This window comes from Aythya marila, assembly GCF_965140915.1.
Source record: "Aythya marila genome assembly, chromosome: 2".
Taxonomy (NCBI): Eukaryota; Metazoa; Chordata; class Aves; order Anseriformes; family Anatidae; genus Aythya; species Aythya marila.
Window position 1 is genome coordinate 53,169,155 of NC_139043.1, and position 20,505 is coordinate 53,189,659.

Genomic DNA, 20,505 nt, shown 5'->3' on the forward strand with positions numbered 1-20,505 from the left:
CCTGAATGATGCAACACACTTGCCTTCTAAGAAATCATAGAGTCACAGCACCATGAGGGTTGGAAAAGCCCTCCAAGATCACCTGGTCCAACCATCCCCTACCACCAACGTCACCCACTAAACCACGTCCCTAAGCACCACGTCCAACCTTTCCTTGAACACCCCCAGGGATGGAGACTCCAATGAAATTAAGGGTATACTGTTCAAATACTAGATCACATTTGCTATGTTAAAATAGCAAATTCATCAATTTCTTGGAATCGGCCGTAGTCCGGATGATGCAGCATTGCAGCGCTCGGCTCCTTCTGGCCGCAAATGCATCCTTAGAGGTCTGAAAACTCAGCTCCAACTGGAGTTGGCCCAAGCGTCCAGCGCTGGCATGGGACCCAGCGCAGCGCCAGAGCATGTCAGTAACTAACCCAACAGCCCGGGAGACGTTTTCAGGAACCCTGTGCAGAAAGCACCTCTGCCAACAAGGTTCAGCGAGCTTTCTGCCGGGGAGGCGAGCAGACGTATCGGATGTCAGCCGGTGTGTTTATCTTCTGCAAACACCCAACCGCCTTTCAAATAACATCTAACAGGGCAGATTACTGCTCTAATGCTAATGGAAACTGATCAAAAGGCCCCAGATTACTTGGCTGCCTTGCCTTAAAAACTTTCCCTGCTTTAGTTTCCATGCAAAATACATCAAAGGAGGATGCCCATCAATGGGGACCCTGTAGACTAAGCATGAATGGAAATGAGGGAAACTACTCTTAAAACTGGGTTGTAGGTAAGAAACATCAGAAACCCCCCAGCCTAATTTAACGGTTAGCTCCACGCATTTTCACAAGAGCTGCTTTGTAAAATAAGAGTCAGGGACCTGCTCCATCCAGCACATTTGAAAACGTTGTTCCTTATCTACAAAAGGATTTTTTTTCCTCAGTTTCCACCATGGTTCATTTGGCTGGAAACAAAAGTGGCTGGCACGCTAGCGTTAAAAAAAAAAGGCACAAGTAAACACCGTCACTTTAAGCACTCAGAGCAAAGATAAACAGCAATGGTCACACTTCACCCAGCCAGCTGGGCTTTGAAGGGGCGAAGGCTGGGGACCACCTGGACCGAAGCTGTCCGTCCATTCGCACGCGGGAACGCTTCCACGGTTCCGAGGCAAAACAAATATTTCTTTGTGTCTGAAGACTTTTTAGCGAACGTGCAGGGTGACGACAGAACAGGACAGAGCTGCCTGTTAACAAAGCCAGCAACAATTACGGCTACGTCTAAGAATCGACAAGAAAAACACATACCAGCGTATTCCAAAGGCATTCGCTCACAAAGCAAACTCAATCCGCGCAAGCCCCAGCAGAGAAACCCGATAGCATCTCCTGATTTACGACCTCTCAGCAGGTTGTACTGGGTCCTCCAGATTCCGGGCTTGCCTTGGAAAGCAATTAAGTTTCTAGCACTTCTGGGAGCGACAAAAGCTCTCGCTAGGAGAAAACCTGCACGCTGCACTCTCGCTGAGTCTGCAGCCTGGCAGACGGAGACAACGGCACCGAGAGGTGTGAACTTCCCCCACTTGACTCGTTGGGGAGTGCGGGTATGTGCAGGGCCACCTAGAACTGCTCCTTTGTCCTGCGTCCAAGCGGCCAGCTGGGGCTGGGGCTCCGAGGACATCTGCAGAGCCCCCTCTCAACCAGGAAAGAAAAATCCCTTTCCTCACCAGGAAGCCGTGCAAGCGCAGCCAGCGCAAACCGTTCCAATTACTCAGCAAGACCGAGTCCCCTTCCTTACGCCACAGCGTGCCCAAAAACCGTGACGAAACCGAGGCCCTGCTGCGCTGGGCTCTGTGCAAACACACATTAGGAGGCAGCACCTGCTCCACACGGCGCACATTTTCTGCGGAGTAAGCCGTACCTAAGGTAACGCCAGGGCACGGAGCACGTGTACGAGCGGCGCCTCACATAACCCAGGACGAACGCTGCCTCTGAATTACCGTAGCACGGCAGCTCCGTCGGGTCGAAAACAGACGGGTGATAGGCCCCCGGGTGAATGAAAGGGCTCCCAGCAGCAAAAACACCGCGACGCCTGCGCAAGGACAGCCCAAAGCAGCTCCCCAGCACCGTGCTGCTTCTCCTTTTACTACAACCACAGGCAGATCTTGTGAGGACAGAGACAGAGCGGGGCTGATGAAGGCAGCACGCTGCAGCGGCTGCCCGAGCCGCCTCTGCCTCACTGCAAGGCACAGGGCACAGGCAGGGCAGGCACCGGGGGGCTGCTGTCACGCTGAGGGCTCCCCGGCAGTTTGTTCTGTGGTGAACGTGCGAAGATCGGCGCTTTCTCACCTGCCGGCTGACTTGTGTGCCTCAGACTCTGCCTGCCTGCTTGTCAGAGCTGCTGAATGCTCCCCGCTCCAGGTGAAATCTGCCGGGGCAGTGCCCGCTCAGCGCCTCGGGAAGCTGCCAGCAGGCCTTCTGGTCCTTTTCATTTCTCACTTATCGGGGTATCCGTTTCCTCTGCCGCACAGCAAGACACCCAACTCCTTGAACGAGCTCAGTGGAAGCAAGAGACACAGATCCTTTCACCTCTTCAACGTTTGCAAAATGATTTAAGCCTAGTTATGAGAGCTCACCTGGCTCTGCTTCCTCGCCGATAACATCTCTGGTTTCACGGCCGTATTTTCTTCTACCTTTTGCTCACCCGTTGCTGTGCAAGGGCTTACAAATACAATACTTCCAATTTCTGCCAAGTTTGGCAGAGAATTAAGTTAGAAAAAAACATTCTCCCTCTTATCTCCTTTGGCTGAAGTTGCAGTCATTTTTAACAACCAGAGGGAAACGCTTTGGGAGACAGAAACACGTTTAAAGAAGCACGCAGACCGAAGTGCAAGACGCTCGAATGTCCTTTAAGCCCTCATTAAAGCGCTCTAAAGTCTTTGGACAGAAAGCACCGAGCCACTGCAGGCTTGGTCACGAACAGTTCATTACACACACAAAGATACACAGACCCGTCAGAAGTGCTACGTTTGCAAAATTGCGAGCTAAAAGGCAAGGAAATACCAGGAAAATGGCCAATTATGCAACGCTTCATCTTCTTGTTTAATTTTACGATCGCAGTGTTTTTTTCCACAGGAAATGGTGCCACTCATTGTATAGTAGGGCTGGTGTTACTGAATAAGCAGTACTCGGCGTTTTGCTTCATTCTCACTGTTAAAATCGGTCCCAAGCCTTTTTTATATCTCTGCTTCAAACCGTGCTTTAAAGACAGAACAAGCAATTCCCTCATAGGTTATTTTCTGGCTGTCACCACATTATCTAACTGCTTGATATACTAAAATTAGTCCTCGTTCACAACACCCCTGTGAGAAGAGTTTTTTTCCTCCCCATCGCACAGACTCCGAGAGATTGAGGTTGTGGACAAAGGTCCCTTCCAAACCCAGCTATGCCATTTGAAGAGGTTTTCCTCCCACACACACGCTCGGCACCAGCTGCCCCTCTTCCTGTGATGACTGTCTCCCTTCAGAAGCGCTAGCAGGCTGGTATAAAAGCGTTTTGCAATCCCTTATGGTGAAAATAAACTGAAGAGGCTACAAATTACTCTTTACTCTCTCCTGTGCTACCCCAGTTTTGCCTCCACCCGGCAGGGGAGCATTCGCCTCCCCAGGGCAGGCCCAAGAGGAGGTACAGGGAGCACGTGGGAGCTTGTGCTGAGATGGGCACCACCAGGGAGCCCCAGCCCTGGAGGTGCTCAAGGCCAGGTTGGATGGGGCTTTGGGCAGCCTGGTCTGGCGGGAGGTGTCCCTGCCCACCGCAAGGGGGTTGAACTGGGTGGTCTTCAAGGTCCCTTCCAACCCGAACTGTTCTGTGGCTCTGTTACCACACGAGATATTTCTGCCAGCCAGATACCTCTGGGATCCTCTCGGAGGTTATTTCACCACCACAGAGTGGTGGTGACAAGATGGTGACATTATCAAACCAAGCCAAGCCAAGATGCCACGTTATCAAGCCAAGCCCTTCAGCTTTAAAACACAGCACACTCACTGCAGCTCTTCCTAACGACCCCCTGCTGCGCAGCCACAAAAATGACACATTTCTGAGTTTATAAACTGACCTATTAGAGGAAGCTTTTCCTGCAAATAAGAGGCAGATCCCTAACACCAGGCCACCCCCACAGCCAAATTTCAAATGCACATCCCCGAGAGTAAAGGTGCTACACAGCTACTCAATGAAACATCTGGCCTATTTTTAAAAAGGGTATAAAAAGTGATTTTCTGTAGCTTGTTCTCAAGACAACCTGAATCATTCATGCTGAAATGTAAAAAAAAAAAAAACAACTTGAAACAGCCACCGAGTTTGGAAAAATGTCTCTTCAAAAGGTTATCCTGGAAAAAATACTACATGTTGTGCGGTGCTGATTGCAGGCAGTTCAACCAGCTTTTCTTACATTACCTGCTATTTCCTACATTATTACTGAGAAAGGCCCCTAAACAAATCCATGATGCAGAATAAAATTGAGAGATCATAAGCTCCAGCGGTGCCTGGACATATCTTGACAAAGAAATGTAGGCTCTAATAGAAATGATGCCTAATAGCGAAGCAATAGATGGTGAATGCAGAAGCCAAGTCATCGCTGTCTGCAGAAATTGTTTGATTCAGATATGCAAGAGACAGGAAATCCAAGTGTCACAGTCACAGCCTATTTACAAAAATTAGGAGGAAGTGTTGATTGGTTTCTATAGACACAAACACTGATACTCACACTAGAATCAAACAATTACTCTTATCACTGCAAGCAGGGTCGAACGCTGATCATCATAGTTCAGCCATCCGACAGAAAGACAGCAAGAAAATCCTTTTGACACATAGCCTTCACCATACACGAGTCAGATGATTCAGCTGCCAGAAAGCAAATAAAATTACTTTAAAACAAACATTTCGGTCTTTCTTTATAAAAACATGTAGCTTTTCAGCAGATGACTCAAATGTGAAAGCTTGTGGTCTTTGCTCCAGTAGCTGGGTAGGCTGTAGTCTGAGCTGCTATGTAAATGACTCAAGTGTTTTTCACCTGCTCGGGTGCGAGCTGCACTCCTGAACCCTCTGTCGAAGGGACCACCACTGCTGCTGAGCCACAGACGAGGAGGGCAGTGAGGTATGAAACTTCTTCTCCCCCACAGGGGACTTCCACGATGCGACAGAGAGAGCAGTTGTAAAGGCACTTTCTCCTCACGTATGGCTTCTGAAATAGAACAAAAGGCCCATCTTACTAATTGTATTAGCAAGCCACGAGCCAGCAGTGTGCCCTCGTGGCCAAGAAGGCCAACGGTGTCCTGGGCTGCATTCGGAATAGTGTTGCCAGCAGGTCAAGGGAGGTGATCCTGCCCTTCTGCTCAGCACTGGTGAGGCCACACAAGGAGCTGTGTCCAGTTCTGGGCTCCCCAGGACAAGAGGGACATGGACATCCCAGAGAGTCCAGCAGAGGGCTATGAAGATGATGAGGGGACTGAAGCATCTCTATTGAGGAAAGGTTGAGAGAACTGGGCCTGTTTAGCCTAGAGAAGGCTGAGAAGGGATCCCATCAATGTCTACAAATATCTTACGGGAGGGTGTCAAGACACTGGGGCTGGACTCTTTTTGGTGGTGCCCCAAGAAAGGCTGAGAAGCAGCAGACATATACTGAAACACAGAAGTTCCAGCTGAATGTAAGGAAAAGCTTCTTTACTGTGAGGGTGTCCAAGCTGAACAGGTTGCCGAGAGAGATTGGTTGTAGTCTCCTTCTCTGGAGATATCCAAAGCTGCCCAGATGCCATCCTGTGCAACATGCTCTAGGTGACCCTACTTGAGCAGGGGATCAGACCAGGTGATCTCCAGAGGTCCCTTCCAACCCCAACCATCCTGAGATGGCCATCTGAGATACGATGGCCTACATCTGCACCAGGAGAACAAAAGGTGTATCTGCCATACTTGTGTAACCACGATGAGAGCTCGAGCACAAAGAAAGCCTGTGCGTTTTGTTACCCCATCCAGACACAGATCTAACGTTACTGTATTGAGTTGCACTTCCTGGCTCTCACCCGTTTGAGTCAAACAAACACGTTCTGCGAACAATAATGCCTTGTTTTCTGCATTCCCCCATTATATGGGTCTGTAACGTAGACCAATCTCCACTTTTTCCTCCACTGGACAGGTAAATAAACACTGGGAAGAACCAGAGCACATACACTGCTGGCCAGGCTTTCCTGGTAACCCTAGTGAGAAGCAGGGAAGAAGGAAACCTTCCTCCAGCTAGAGATGAATGAATCCAAGCCAAACCAACAGCAGTCCAGCAAAAAGCCTCACGGTGGGAAACCACCCAAATCCTTTCACTTCCAAGCAGAACTGCTAGAAGGAAGACCAAACCAAGTCCAGAGAGATGTTTATTTTCTGAAAAAAGATGAGCTGTTCAGATCACAAGACATACATGGGGATGGCCTGACTCTTATTTCATGGGGTATACTGGAGTTAATGTTGATTTACATGGGTTTTGGATACACTACCTAACAACATCAACACCATCTCAGTGTCAGGCACTGCAGAAATGTCACTGGTTGAGGCAGGTAAGTAAAAACAACTCACCCTCCTTGTCATTAGTATCATCCTGATTTCCCCTTAAGTCTTCCAGGAAAAGCAGATATATGGATCTCTCATCTTGACAATTCATCCATTTCTAGACTGCACGGCAAGGCTCCATAACGATCCATTTTGGCTAGCAGAGCAGTATACAAATGTGGAAAAAAACTCACTGAGTGCTGAAGAAATTCAGGGCAAGAAAATAACCCAGAAGTACCTGGACTGTGCCCAGGTCTCCTCACAGCTTTATGATGAAGACTGCTAAGAAGCAGAGGACATGCTTTGATTTTAAATACCCAACTTCTAAAGTGTAGCATGAAAGAAACGTGAGGTGTGAGGAAGATTACCATCAGCATCATTCAAAAGCAAGCACTCTGGAACAAATCCATTTGAGTTTATCTAGGTTGATGGAGCTGCATCACCTTACATCAGAGAGAATGTGCCTCGCTGTACCTCATGGAACACCGTTATTTAAGGTTCAGATGGTTGCTGACTTTTCACAACAGATACCCTAGAATATTTGTAAGTTTGGGAAGGAAAATCTCAAGGGGCAGCCTACCCAGAAGTTGTGAGCCAGGCGCAGGACAGGAGATCAAAGAGCTCTGAAGAAAAGGGAGGTTTTCTGGAGTGAGGGTGAGCATCTGAGAAAAGCACTCTTGAGTTTGAGATCATGCTCACTGTGGTACGGGACGGGTCTGGGCTCTTCCACTCCTCCAGCTAACACAGAGCAGGTCTGAAGGAGGCGAATGGCATCACCTTTCATATGTGGAACACAAAGGTGGTCACAGCTCCCTGATCACAGAAGACAGCCCTGGGTTTAGCCTCTGGTCTCCATGCTGTAAAGCAGTTCTGAAAAGCTGTACAGAGAAAAGAGAAATCTGGGACAACTGACTTGTGTTTATTACACATATTTTTTACTTCAGGTTTTGTTTTGTTTTTTTTTGTGTATGACATCCCTGGAAGAAATAGTTCGTGTAAAAGGGCCATTTGAAGGTCTGAGTCTTTTTACAACTGATATTTAAATTTGGAAGGTGAGTCAGCGATTGACAGAAGGAGAAAATAAAAAGGAATTTGCATAAATGTAAGCTGCACAGACAAGCACTGTTGATCTTTCTTTTTCTTTCTTTTTTTTTTTTTTTTTCCTTTCTTATTTTTTAAATAACAAAACAATTCTACCAAGTGCAGAAAAGAAACGCAAGGACTAACTAAGCTGCAAGTTAGAGGACTGGACTTTATGAGCTGATACACAGACCGAAGTCTGTTCCACAGCCCTGGGGCAAACTTCACTCTCTCTCTGAAGCAGTAATTTAGAAGCAGACACTGCTCAGTGACATGTCACTGTCTGGGAGTGCATAAATCCTGCTAGTCCGGGATGCAAGACAGCTGAGATAACTGAGCTGTGATCACGCTGGAAAAATGGGAGTGGGAAGAGCAACTGAGTGGCATCGCTACAAAACAAAAGCACGGGAGAAGGATTTGAACAGAAGGGTGATCTAGAGGATGGAATAGCTGCTTAGGATTTGGGAAACTGAAGTCAAAGCACGACATCACCAAGCTCTTACGTACTGCTGAGCTTGTCCTTTAGCCCTTCTGTACCTCATCTGCAAAACAGGGATAGCACCAGTTGTCTAACTCATATGCAGGTATGGGAATAAAAACATAAAGAAGAGTGGAGCACTCGGATGTCAGGCTCACAGCCCAGCGAAGAGCGCTTCTCTACTCAACAGGAGCCTCCACCTTCCAAAGAAACTTAATTTTTGAAGTGGTTGCACCACTTGCTTAAAAATGAAGCCACGTGCTTAATCTCTGGGCCAGAGAGAGAGACAGATTTTGTGTTTACTTTGGCGCTGAAGGACTAAAATGATTTCCTTGTTTTCCTGATTTTCCCACAATTTCAATTATACTCGTCTAGATTTATTGCATACTTAAGAAATATTGTTGAAGGGAACACGTCCATAAAAGTTCTTATTTCATCCCTCTGAAACCTGCAATTCTCACTAAGGCACGGACCGAAGGATTTCAGTGCCCTTTGCACACAAAGAACTGGACAGATTTTTACATCTTAGCTGCTTTTAACCGTCTCTAGGATCTTGCACATTAGGAGTCCCCAGGCATCATGCAGCAATATCCACAGGCAAACACTGTAGGAGAAGACCTGCAAAGTCCACAAGATAGTGAAATACACTTCAGCAATACAAAGCACACATTCACAGAACTCAGAAAGAGAAATTCTAGTCTGTATTCACTAGTTTCAAACACGAGCTACCAGGGAAACTTCTGCCACAAAAAGAAGTGGAAAACACAGAATCCTACCGAGGTGTCTATGTCTAGGATTTCCTAATACCAATTCAGTGCAGCGATTAATTAATCTTATCAGTCTTTCATAGGCTTTACTAGATCACAAATTCACACAAATGATTAACTTCTACCACTGCTTTCAGTAAGGATCTGCTTAAGGACAAGTCTTTGGCACATTCCTCAGTTTTATACTAATCTTGCAAATGCGCCAGTACACTAAGGAGAGAGGAACAAGAAAAACCCAACCCAAATCCTGATACTAAACAGCAAATGCTAGGCCAGAAATGCACTAGTTGTTAAGAAGAAAATACCAACAGCAGAACCAAAAATAACTCTTCAATCATTTGTCTTTTCAAACCTCTCTATTCCCTCTTTTCAGGATCCATGCTTGTCATAACTGACTGTTTCTTATGCTTGCTCTGGGGTGTCTCAGAGCTTGTTTCCACTGAGATAAAAATATGCCTTTTTCTCAACCATGTTATTAGCAATCATAGCAAGTGGTTTTAATTCTTTTTCCTCCATGACCTTTCTCGAGTTCTGCCTACTGTTTATCTAAAAGCAAAAGCTGGTTGATGCTTATCACGTTTTTTCTTTTACCAAGTATTCAAATGAAAAGTGATGCTACCTCTTATTCTAATGTAGATGCAAGCCACCTTTAGTTGGGGGGCAGGGAAGATGCAGGTTTCCCCATTGGCAAAGCTGTGCTGTATCTGTTTTCCCATTTTTTTTTTTATATCACATCAATTTCTGTTTTACTTTGTTTAAAAACGTGTGATTTGTTATCAGAACCAAACAATTTGCTTGGGCTCACAACAGCCAGCTTTTAGGCTACTCCACCTTGAATTGCAATGACAGCCAAAGCAACAAGGCAGCAAACCCATCAAAAGTCACCTGTCAAAACAAGAGTATGTAAATACCGGTGAAAGTCAATAAACTCTGCATCTTTTGTGACACAGTGGCATTTTGTGATGGTTATTCCTCCCTAATAATTAACAGATGACAGTTCAGTTTTAAAACAAGGACAGTTTGCAGTCAGTGACCCATCCCTGCTGCTCAACCATCGGATCTGTCTCAAGGTCACTGTCTTCAGTAACTCGGTAAGGATTACATCATCTGTCCTCGTATAGGGCACTTACATCATCGATCAATACCTGAGATCTGAGCACTGTCAACAAATTCACGTTGGGGATGAGTTACAACTGGGCAGATACCACAGACACGACGCTCCTCTTCAGTCCAGCCCACATCCCCATTAAGACTACATTATAAAACTATCGGCTCTACTACTATTATTTGTATCTCAGTGGGAACTGAGTGCTAAGCAAGACGAGGTGGATAAGGTGCCACAGCAGCATGCCCTTTGCAAAGACACAGCAGCCTTTGGTTTGAAGAGCTTGCAGCAGCCTGAAGTGACAAGAGCAACGGAGGGTGGGAGCAAGAGGTGTAAGCAGATGGCAGCAGACCACATGTTATTTCAGCAAGCTTTTGGTGGCGGTTCAGTTTGAGGCACAGTCACATGTTCACCTCCAACAGTGATAAGTGTTTCGAGCTATTTTAGTTTCCTTTGCCTTGACACAGACCTGGCAGACGCAGGCGCCAAGCTAAGGTGTCCCAGCAGAAGATGTGCAAATGGGCAGCCGCTGGGTCCCTCCCCTACCACTGGTTTGGGAGCGTAACACGAGGCGACACATTCAGGGTGAAGAGATCAATTCAGCAGAAGGTCTGGGAAAAAGAGGATAAAGATGAGCCACTTACGGGTGAAATTGAGGAAAATGAGAGCTAGACTGAACCACGAATCAGCCTAGGTCAGAGGAAGTCTGTGTGCATTTGCAATTGTGCCTCTTCTAGCTGAGGTCTTTTGGAAGGGGCAACTCCTTGATTCCCACTTGCAGGAAACTTTTGAAGATCTGGAGCTTGCCCTACCCACCTATAGTAAGATTCAGTAAAAGGTGGTAGCTCACACGTGGGGGAAGAGAGAATGTACAGCAGTACCTAGAGGCACTGACCTACTTGGCTCCTGTACAGGCATACAGCAAATGACAGCTCCTGCCTCAGATACAAAGAGCAATACTTGGAAGAGCAGTCCCAGGGAGAGGATCACCAAGCCGACATTTTCACCCCTGGATACATTAAATTAGGTACCGATCCATACTTCAGGACCTACAGAGCTGGCCTCCTTCACAGTAGTGCTGCGTGCACCCAGAGGCCCATTAAGGTAACGTGAAGGGTTGCGGATGACCTGCCTGCCCTGGAAATCAGGCCAGGGCTAACCAGATTCAATGGCTCTGACCTTAGCAGGCATGGTTGTGAAAGGCAGACGAGACCCCAGCACCAGCATGGAAATTATACGAGGTTTCTAAAGCACTAATCACATGCTGAATCTTACAAATACATATGCTGTAGCTGCGTGTCCTCGAATGTCTCTCAGGGCAAGGCCATTTTAAACGCTGATTTTTATAACACTTGATTTTGCAGCGTGCAACTCCATAACCTTAAGGACAGATCACCTTCTCGTCCTCAGGCAGCACCTTACCACCACATACACACAGTGGATATATTTGCTGCGCATCTCCCAGTCTTCTCCCTGTACACACACAAACACACAGTGGTCATCTTTAATGAGAGCACAAAAATCAGCATCAAAAAGGCAACCACAAGGAGCACATCTCAGAGAAAAGGGTTTTTTGCATCAGATTAGGGCAAGGCAGATCCTAATAACTGTGTTTCCCTGGTAGGAACCCCTCCTGTATGCTTCTCACCAAGAGGCAGGAAAACTCACGTCCTTTGGAGTAATTAGCAATGCAAGGTCTGCCTCAGTGGGGCTCATTACGGGGTAAGGGCATTAGTCCCTTTCTGTTGTTATAAATCCTTGGTGTATTTGCAGTAACAAAAAATCACTTTCAGAGTTGTTTGTTTGCTTGTGTGTTAAGGTACTTCAAGTTCAAAGTGTTCAAAGCCTTACTCAGGTCACACTTACAGCTGATTTAATAGGGAAGCGCTGCCCTTGAAGGTACTTCTTACCTTTGCAGACTGGAGAATAATTACACACAGAGAGGCTAACTCCACCATCCCCTGTGCCAGTTTTATGCTGAAATAACCCCACTGATTGATGAAATTAAGATGGAATGAGACTGCAGTCATCTAATGCTGAAACGGGCCATAAAAAGATAAAATCTGCGTTGTTAAAAATGTAGTCAACTCAAGAGATTTCCTTCCTCATTCTCTACGCAGATAAGCTCTTCTGTTTTTTCCACATGAGGAATTTTGAAAAAGCAAGACTTGTAGGATTCTGGGGTCTTTATTCATTTATTTCTCTATCTATCTATTTATTTATTTATTTATTTTGGCTATTAGATCATGCTCCATGGAAAAGCTCAGCACAAAGCTAAGTGCACATGCCTCACAGGTAAGACGAAATTAAAACACAAGATGAAACTAACCCGTCCATACAGCTTACCATGTAGTTTATCAAGCGGATAAATATGAAGTTAAAAAGTTAAATGCTACTTCAGTTTCATGACTGCTAGCTCTTTATCGCTGTCTCAGAACCCAGCTGTGTTCTGTGGAGGAGGAAACATGTCAGTGCAGCAAATTTTACCTGCAATGAGAAGTAATTTATTGTGCCTAACTGTGAAAAGCAAATTGGTATCATCATCCAGAAGTTTGTATCTCATGAGTGTTGTTTCTGTAATTTGCCTTTCTTTTAGAAAGGACTAAGATTAGAACAGCAATGCAAAAACTTGCAGCTAAAATTAAATTAAGCTGGATTTCATGAAAAGTTGTTAGATGAGAAGGGCTGAAAGGAGATGTAAGTACAGCACAAAAAGAAGCACAACAGAGTTAAGAAAAAATAAGCTATTTCTTAATTGCTAGTGAGATACCTTAGTCTCAGATACCACCAAAAAATCTAAGAAAAAAAGACCGTTTCCTTTTAAAATGTGTCCCTGGTAAGCCAATTTGATAATTGAAGAAAATGAAAGAGCAAAAGAATTGGATATTGTTTTTAACCAAGACTGCGTTCACCTGAAGACAATCTGCATAAGCACGACTGGGGAGGAGGCATTACAAGAAATCTAAGTAAGGACCAAACTAAAAATCCGACGCTCACTCTGAAGCACCTCACTACTGGATTTCTTTAAAGCAGTCTTTAAAATGCCATCACTTTTCCCAGCAGCAAGGATGACAGTATGTGTGTTTTACTGCTGGAGCAGCAGCTAGCTAAGGTTAAGAAAACTGAACAGGATGGGGTGGGACAACAGTGGGGACAGGCATTGCGTACGTCGCTGAATGTTCCCATTGCTTTGCAACTGCTCGACTGCGTAAGGGGGAAAGAAGACAAGGGCTTTCCAACAACTGGTTTATGTCTCCTCTGGCAGAACCCTTTGCTCTGCAGCCACCCAGCTCCCACAGAGGCGAGGTATAAAAGCCTGAGTTCTTACTAGTCCGTTTACAAAAATAAACTCCGATCTTCTACACTGCTCAAGTATTATATACAACTAAGGAGCTTCCTGTTCCTCAACATACCACCAGCACCTCCTGGTACACTTACTTTCCACTCTCTCCTCTCTCCTATCCGACTTTTTCAGCCGTCTTGTACTCTCTCCCTCTCCTGCAGTACTTGCTCCCATCTCTTTTATCTTCCCAACCCATCCCTCAACCTGTAGCTCCTTCCCAAGTTACGTGGCTTTCCAGCTTCTCTCCCAGATGCTGTGGTTGTCCATCCCGCTGCTCTGTTTCTCTGCTGATAATCTGTTTTTAATAACAGGCCCTGGTTTTAGTGTTTTTTTCTTTGTTTGCTTTTAACTAACACCAAAAAAAAAAAAGGTGACAGGTATCTAAGGAGCTTACAACAGAATAAAGCATCACCTTTGCCTTTCTTTTAGAAAGCAGAACATTAAAAATGTTGTAGTCAAAGGCAGGGATGAAATTTATAAAAACTAACTGGAATCAGTATTCAGGACAGATGGGCTGACACCCCTTCTTGCCAAGATAAGCGTCAGGCTCACAGGACCTTGCTATGACATGATTTCAGAAAAGAAGGCACCTCCATCAGCATAAAACCAGATCTTCAGGCTGCACTGCTTCAAAATGGAGCATGGAAAATGCCACCCAGCTGACCCCCAGGAGAAGCCTTCCCATATGTAAGGGAAAGGGGGGCAAACCCTGCAGCGTAAGAGAAAAAGAAGCACAGAGTGGTTAAGTGTATTGCCCCCAAATGGGACTGCGAGTTGGCAGCAACACAAGTACAGAGAATTGTCAGGGCTCCTTGGCTACATCAAACTGCTAGAGGAAAGCTCTTCTTCCTTAGCTGTCTTAACCACAGACCTTGGTTAAAGAAAGACCCTGCACAGCACACCAAAGCCAGAGAAACTGTCCTCTGGGGACACTTCTCTCACTCTTCAGTGAGGGTTTCACCCTGGTGCACCTCAGCAAGTTGCAACCTCCTCACTCAGGTCAGCCTTCACCTCCTGATGCTGAACACCCTGATGAAGATGATGAAGAGTAAGGCTTAACTGATGGTTGATGCAGCAGGTGTGGTAACGTTCGCTCAGTGATAGCAGCTTGGAGCGTGGAAATTATTCTCTTCACCTTTTTATTTCCCCCTGCTCTCCAAACAAGCGCCTTCTGCTTGCCGATGCGATGAGGGTGACCTTCTGAGGGAAAGGCCCTGGAGAAAGCAGAACTGCACAGTGGCTGCCGTGAGCAAGAATTTGCCTTGCAAAATGACCAGGCCACCCCAAAGTCCCAAGTGTGACGGGGCACAGACAGAAAAACTACAATAATGTGCTCAACCACACAGAAAGGCGTACCATGCAAGCTGCAGTGATGGCAATGAAAAACTCCAATAAGGCCAAATACTGTGAAGGTCTTTGGTGAAAAGGTTGGGGGACTGGAAAAGGTTTGTTCTCAAGGAGATCACAGGGAAAAACACACTCAGTGGGGAAATGAAGGTGAATAAAGCCAAATCCTCCTTGCAAAACCAGAATTCATTACTCACTGTTGCTGGGGAAGGTGAGCTGTGCCCGCACTGGGCACAGAAGATGCCCTGTTTCGGGATGCTGTCTGCTCTCGCTGATGGCTCTCTCCTGCTGTTCACAGCAGACTTCAGCAGAACTACTGCTTGTGCTTTCTAGCAGCGAAAGCAGGACCAAGCCTGTATTCAAATCGGTATCGATGCCACGCTCACTCTCAGTTTTAGTCTCTAACAGCAGAAACCAGTGGTAGTCAGTAAAGGCTTGTTAAGCATATTCAAATGAGCTCAGTGCATTTCTACGTGCAATTAATTGTGATTTATTTGAAGGCAATCTGTTAGCACTCCCTTTTTCTGCTTCCTATAACTCCAATTAATGAGGGCCAAGCCTCAGTCTGAAACAGTTTTATTTCATGTGTTGAACAAAAATGATGGAAAAAAAGGGTTATTATCCAAACCAATAAAGCGCTCTGGCAAAAAAAAATACACAAAAAAAATTCTTTGCATCTTTCAGAGAAACAAATGTTTTAAGGACAAAGGTTGGGCAAGCTAGATTAAATAACCGTAGCAAGTTAAGACTCTGGAAGCCAAACAGTTTTCATTTAATAAGAAGCTAAGTGGTGTTTCTGCCACCACTGCTATTAGTCCTCTACTTTCCACTGTTCTCTGTTTAGTGTCTACGTGTCTTATGGCCTCGGAAAACAAACTAACTACAATGTCTCTAAAACAAGGGAGCAAGGAAATAAGCATGTCTTGTCTGTTATAAATTAGCTATATGTGTTTTTGAATCCGTAGCTTGCCTGTTTAAAAACATTTCCAATAGCTCTTTTGCATTTAGGAGGGAGAAAACCCACTTCTATTTTCTCTAGTATTTCCAGTCTAGTGTTTAGGTAGGATAAAACCCAGATTATTTCTTAAACCATTTTTGTCCTAGTCAGCAAGAGTTGGGGTTGGTGACTCTCTATGGGTTTCACCCATCCACAGAAACCTTTTATCACTCTTCCCTGAAGGACTTCAACACACTACTGACAGTGAACCCTCTGCACTAAATACGAGTGAAAAGACCATACCCGTGAACGGTCTTTTGTCCTCCAACATCTACACAGAGTGAAAACAACTGGTCATACTGGCCCTCAGGTTACAGGTACCCCCTAAAAGAGAGGAGAGGTATGCTTTTACGGATACAAGCTTTCACGGTGAGATTTAGAAATACCACATTTTGACACGGAATAGAAATCTGTGGATTTTTCAAGTGCTTTCCGAATACCTTTTCCTTCTGTCAGTCAAACAAAATAGCCAGCTATACATAACTTGTGCTGCATAAGCAAGTTCCTTTCATAATATACTAAGTGCTTTGATACAATGCTGGTTGGCACTTCAGACCCTAAGCCAGGTTTGCTAAAATCTGTCCAAATACCCTAAACGAAAAGATGAAGGAGCTGTGCTACAAATAGAGCAACTGCAGAGGCTACGGCCCTGCCCACATTCACTCTCATGTATTTTTACACAAAGCCTAGCACTGTATGATGTGGGTGCCAGCTATAGCTTGTACCATACTGCCAACACAACAGGATCCAAAAACAGATAACAAGGAAAATTCTAGGGCAGTGCCTGTGTACTATGAGGAATAAGATTTGTTTTTTTTTTTTTTTTTTTTTTTTTTTAAGAATCATCATTGTAACACGTTTCATAGACGTTGAAAATACGGATGCAAATCGCACTACAACCGTCAGTCAAAAATCACTTCAAACTCATCACCTCCCTCCCCAGAAGGGAGATTTTTTTGCGTGAGGTTCTGCTTTAGCTCCTGCCTCCACTGCAGAGAGTGTCGTATCATGACACGATAACGTCATGACAGGTTTATAAAGCGTGATGGATTTCACTGTACGAGCAAGGTAATTTTGCAGTCCCGGTCAGAGCCTCTGGTACAGACCTGCCAGACTGCACTGTCCCAGCACACACACAACCTGAGCACAGTAAATTCAGTCACACAGCAAAGTTTTTCAGGTTTGTGGGACCTTACTTAGCTAAGGCTTCATGAGGTAACTTTCCAGCAACATTTTGCAGCAGCAAGTTTGACTTCTTTCCTTCCTCCGAGCTTACTGAACCTGGAGAAACGCTGCATGTTTGTTCTCCTTGTGCCACAAACAAGCTCTCTTGTTACTGTGCGGTAGTAACAAGCAGCAAAACGAGGGCTGAGACGAATGGGTTACATGTCCCCTCCCCAACCTGCATCCCACCAGGTCACCAGGGAAATTTACCTCAGGGACTGCACTCCTCCAGAAGGTCAGTGCGGGCTGGCTCTCCCCTCATCCCTGCCCTTTCCTTCACCATCGCCTCACGGGCCCAGCACCCCAGGGGCCCAGGATTCAAGCTTTCCCATTCTGTGGAGAAATAACTACAGGCCTCAGCCCTATCGCAGCTCAGTGCCTGCGAAAAGCTCCTCACAGCCCTCCACTTGCCACAGGCACTCGGGGTGCCCTCCTGACGTATTTATTGGGCTGGCAAAGCCAGAAATGGTTGGGTCGGCACATCCAAGTGCCAGCCTCTCTTCTCGTTATTATGACTATCACTCTTTTTCCGAATGGCACCGAGGAGGTGGTGGCACTGATACTGCCTTGCTGAGAGCCTCCATTGCTCTGGAAAGGCACCCGAAGCCGCTCAGGTTGCCCTGAGATGCAAGACATCGCGCTAGAGGAAGCCTCCAGACTAGAAATCCAATTTCACGACCAAAAGCCAATCACCAGGAGCTTTCCTACATTTGGGATTTATGACGGAAGCGCCTCAAATTTCTATTTTAAAGCATTCCTCCCAGCAGGCTAGCTTTCTTTTGGCACCGCCTTCCTCTCCACCTACGGCATTTCAAGGCCTTCGCCTTTACTATAATCTGGGGAACAAAAGGGGTTGCTCATACCTTCACTTGCTCTGCAGACCGGAGAACAGCTGGATCCCAGAATGACAACAAAAGGAGAGAAATTAAAAATATACGTACCTGCACTAAGAAATTGAGGATTTACCTTTCCTAAGAACACTCAAAATGCAACAAAGGAAAACGAGGGAATATCAGTCTTCCGCAGAATAAGTGATTCGATTTTCACTCACGGAAAAAGGCCTATATTTAGAAGGCATAATAGATTACTTTTTCTGCTGGTAAATTCAGCGGAATTAAGAGAACCAGATGGCCAAATATCTATGGAGCATTCAGATCTATTACACTGATGCAGAAACATTAGAGAGGAAGAAATCCTACACGCCTTGAGAGTAGCCTGTGCAGACCACATAATAACGAATGAGATCATTATGCCCTGCCTTGAAGCACATGGACTTTTGACTTTCAACAGCTTATGTGTGTCTTGGAATGTCAAGAAATTAACATTTTTCTCTATTAAAAAAAAAAAAAAATCCTGAAGCACCATTCCTTCTGATTTAGCACAAAGATTAGAAGATGAAAAACCTCTACTCCCAGTAAATACTCATTTGGCAACCTCAGTGATCACAGGATTTGAAAACACTGGTGTTACAAAACACTGGTTTACTATTTAAGGGCGAGCGAAAAATGAAAAGCACAGCTCACAAGCCCAGCCTGAAAAAAATCAGCACGCCCACCACAGCATCACTGATGCACACAGCGAGAAACATCCCCACAACGGGGAAACAATATCACCGGTTCAACACTCCAGCAAAGAAAAATTCCTGGACGAATTGTGTCAGCAGCTCCACAGGATCCTCTCACAATGGAAGAAGTTTCATTGCAAGCTGATGGCATCAAGGAGCACGCCTACGGCTTTTGCTCAGTTTTAAACCCATGCCAAGTCCTTGCCCTGCAGAACAGAGAAAGGATGAGGCAGCGCCGAGGGCCCTGGGATGGGACTGGGGAGATGCAGCCTCAGCTCCCTGCCTGGTTGGGCCAGCACATGAGCATACCTTTGGGTCTGATTTTGGCACCTGAGTGATGGAGACATCAGCACGTCCCCATCTGAAGGAAGCGCTGGGGGTCAGGCCCAGGAAAGGCCGAGATGCTCAGGAGGGGGCTGATGTGCTGCACACGGACTTCCCAGGCAGTCTCAGGAAAGCAAATCCCACATTGCTGTCCTCTGCTCCTTGAGAAGCAGACAACTAGAACTGGAGGTGGGAGATGAAGGAAGCAGCTAACTTTGAGTTTAACACAGACAGTGAAATCCTGGCAAAAACTACGCTTGAAAAATCACTGTCTTAGGCATTAACAGCAGCTCTGTTTTAATTTTACGGCTGTAGTTACCTTAACATTTGCAGTATCGCCATGTCTCTGAAATACAATCAATGATCATTAGAAAGGAGAATAGTTTTTAGATGAAATCTGATGTTACGTTTTCTCAGGCTGCAAACAAACGTGATGAGCACTGACACAAAAAGCATTTGAGCTGTGCAAACAGTGTTTTGTTCTATAAACACTAATGGGAAAGCACCTACCAATGCAGCCTTGACTCAGTCTAGCCGATTAAAAACTATTTTAAGCAATGTCCCTATACATTGTGTTAAAAATAATTTTATGTTCTGTTTTATAACAGGGAACTGAAAAACAAGATGACAACTGAAGAAACATAATGTGAAACACAGGCTCTGGTTTTAAAGGATGTTCATGGTGTAGAGGATTATGAAAAGATTTTCTAATGGTATTTTCCTTTTTTCTCCCCACAAATTTTAATATGAGCATGTTCTCTAACCACGCATCCCTAGAAAGTATTTACTGGGAGGATTTCCCTCCTGCTTACCCACAAACTGTCCAACCCCCACAAAACTGAAAAAATTGCACATGTCAGCCCAACTAATTAATTCAAGCTCACAAATAGCTACCCGATCACTGAAATATCTGTACCTACACAGTATTTTCCCACACCATTTTTCTGATTTATTTTATGTTTAGATAGCCTAATACATCAATCAGTGTGAAAAGGACCCAAAGGGTAAATTAATTAGATGGTTTATACCTTGTTCATGATCTTTTTACTTGCCTCAAGAGTGTAAAGTGACCTTTATGCGTATGAAAATCACGACGTAGGACTTGTACTTTTTGTACTACTGATGTGAAAACCTTAGCTGTACTCCCAGTTTAGGCTGCAGTCGTTGTAGTCCCAAAAATGACCCTTAGGGCTACAAGGTTCTCGGGTCACAAATAAAACAAAACCAAAAACCAGAAATCAACCTCCTTGTGGTTTCCTTAGCTAAACTACAGCATCTTGTCCCATGCAGGGGAAACCTCAGCGTTTGCCTACCTGTGAACTGCTTTTTACACTTCTGCAGTTAATTCAAACATTTTCCCAGTCCGCATCAAGCAACCTGCCAGACGTCAGACACACCAATAGCTCGCTTGGGGTCAGCGTAGTGAGCATCCTGTCTGTGAGCCTAAGCATCCACACACAAACCACTCGACACACACACACAGGTAGGGTAAAAAGGGGGGCCTTTGGTAGGAATTTGGAGAAAGCAGTGAATTCCCATCTCTGTGACATGGTACACCGTGAGCTCCTTCTCAGCAAGACGTGACCCAGCACCCAAAAACAGCCCAGTTGCCATTCTTACCCTCTCCCCCTGGCAAATACTCACTTAGTCAAGGTTTTTTTTTTTCTCCTAGGAAATGACTATAGACTAACTACTCATTTCCACTAAATCACT

General features: G+C 45.4%; 1 protein-coding gene across 9 annotated transcripts in view; it reads right to left on the bottom strand.

Moving 5' to 3' along the window:
* ATXN1 (ataxin 1) overlaps nt 1-20,505 on the bottom strand; it is a 193,308-nt gene that overhangs the window by 89,396 nt on the left and 83,407 nt on the right. The window contains exon 4 of one of the 9 annotated variants that reach the window (XM_082754901.1): nt 5,044-5,214. The exons of the other annotated variants lie outside the window; for them this stretch is intronic. The gene's annotated coding sequence lies outside the window, so the exon portion shown is untranslated. The remainder of the gene's footprint in view (nt 1-5,043; nt 5,215-20,505) is intronic. 9 annotated transcript variants of the gene reach the window in all.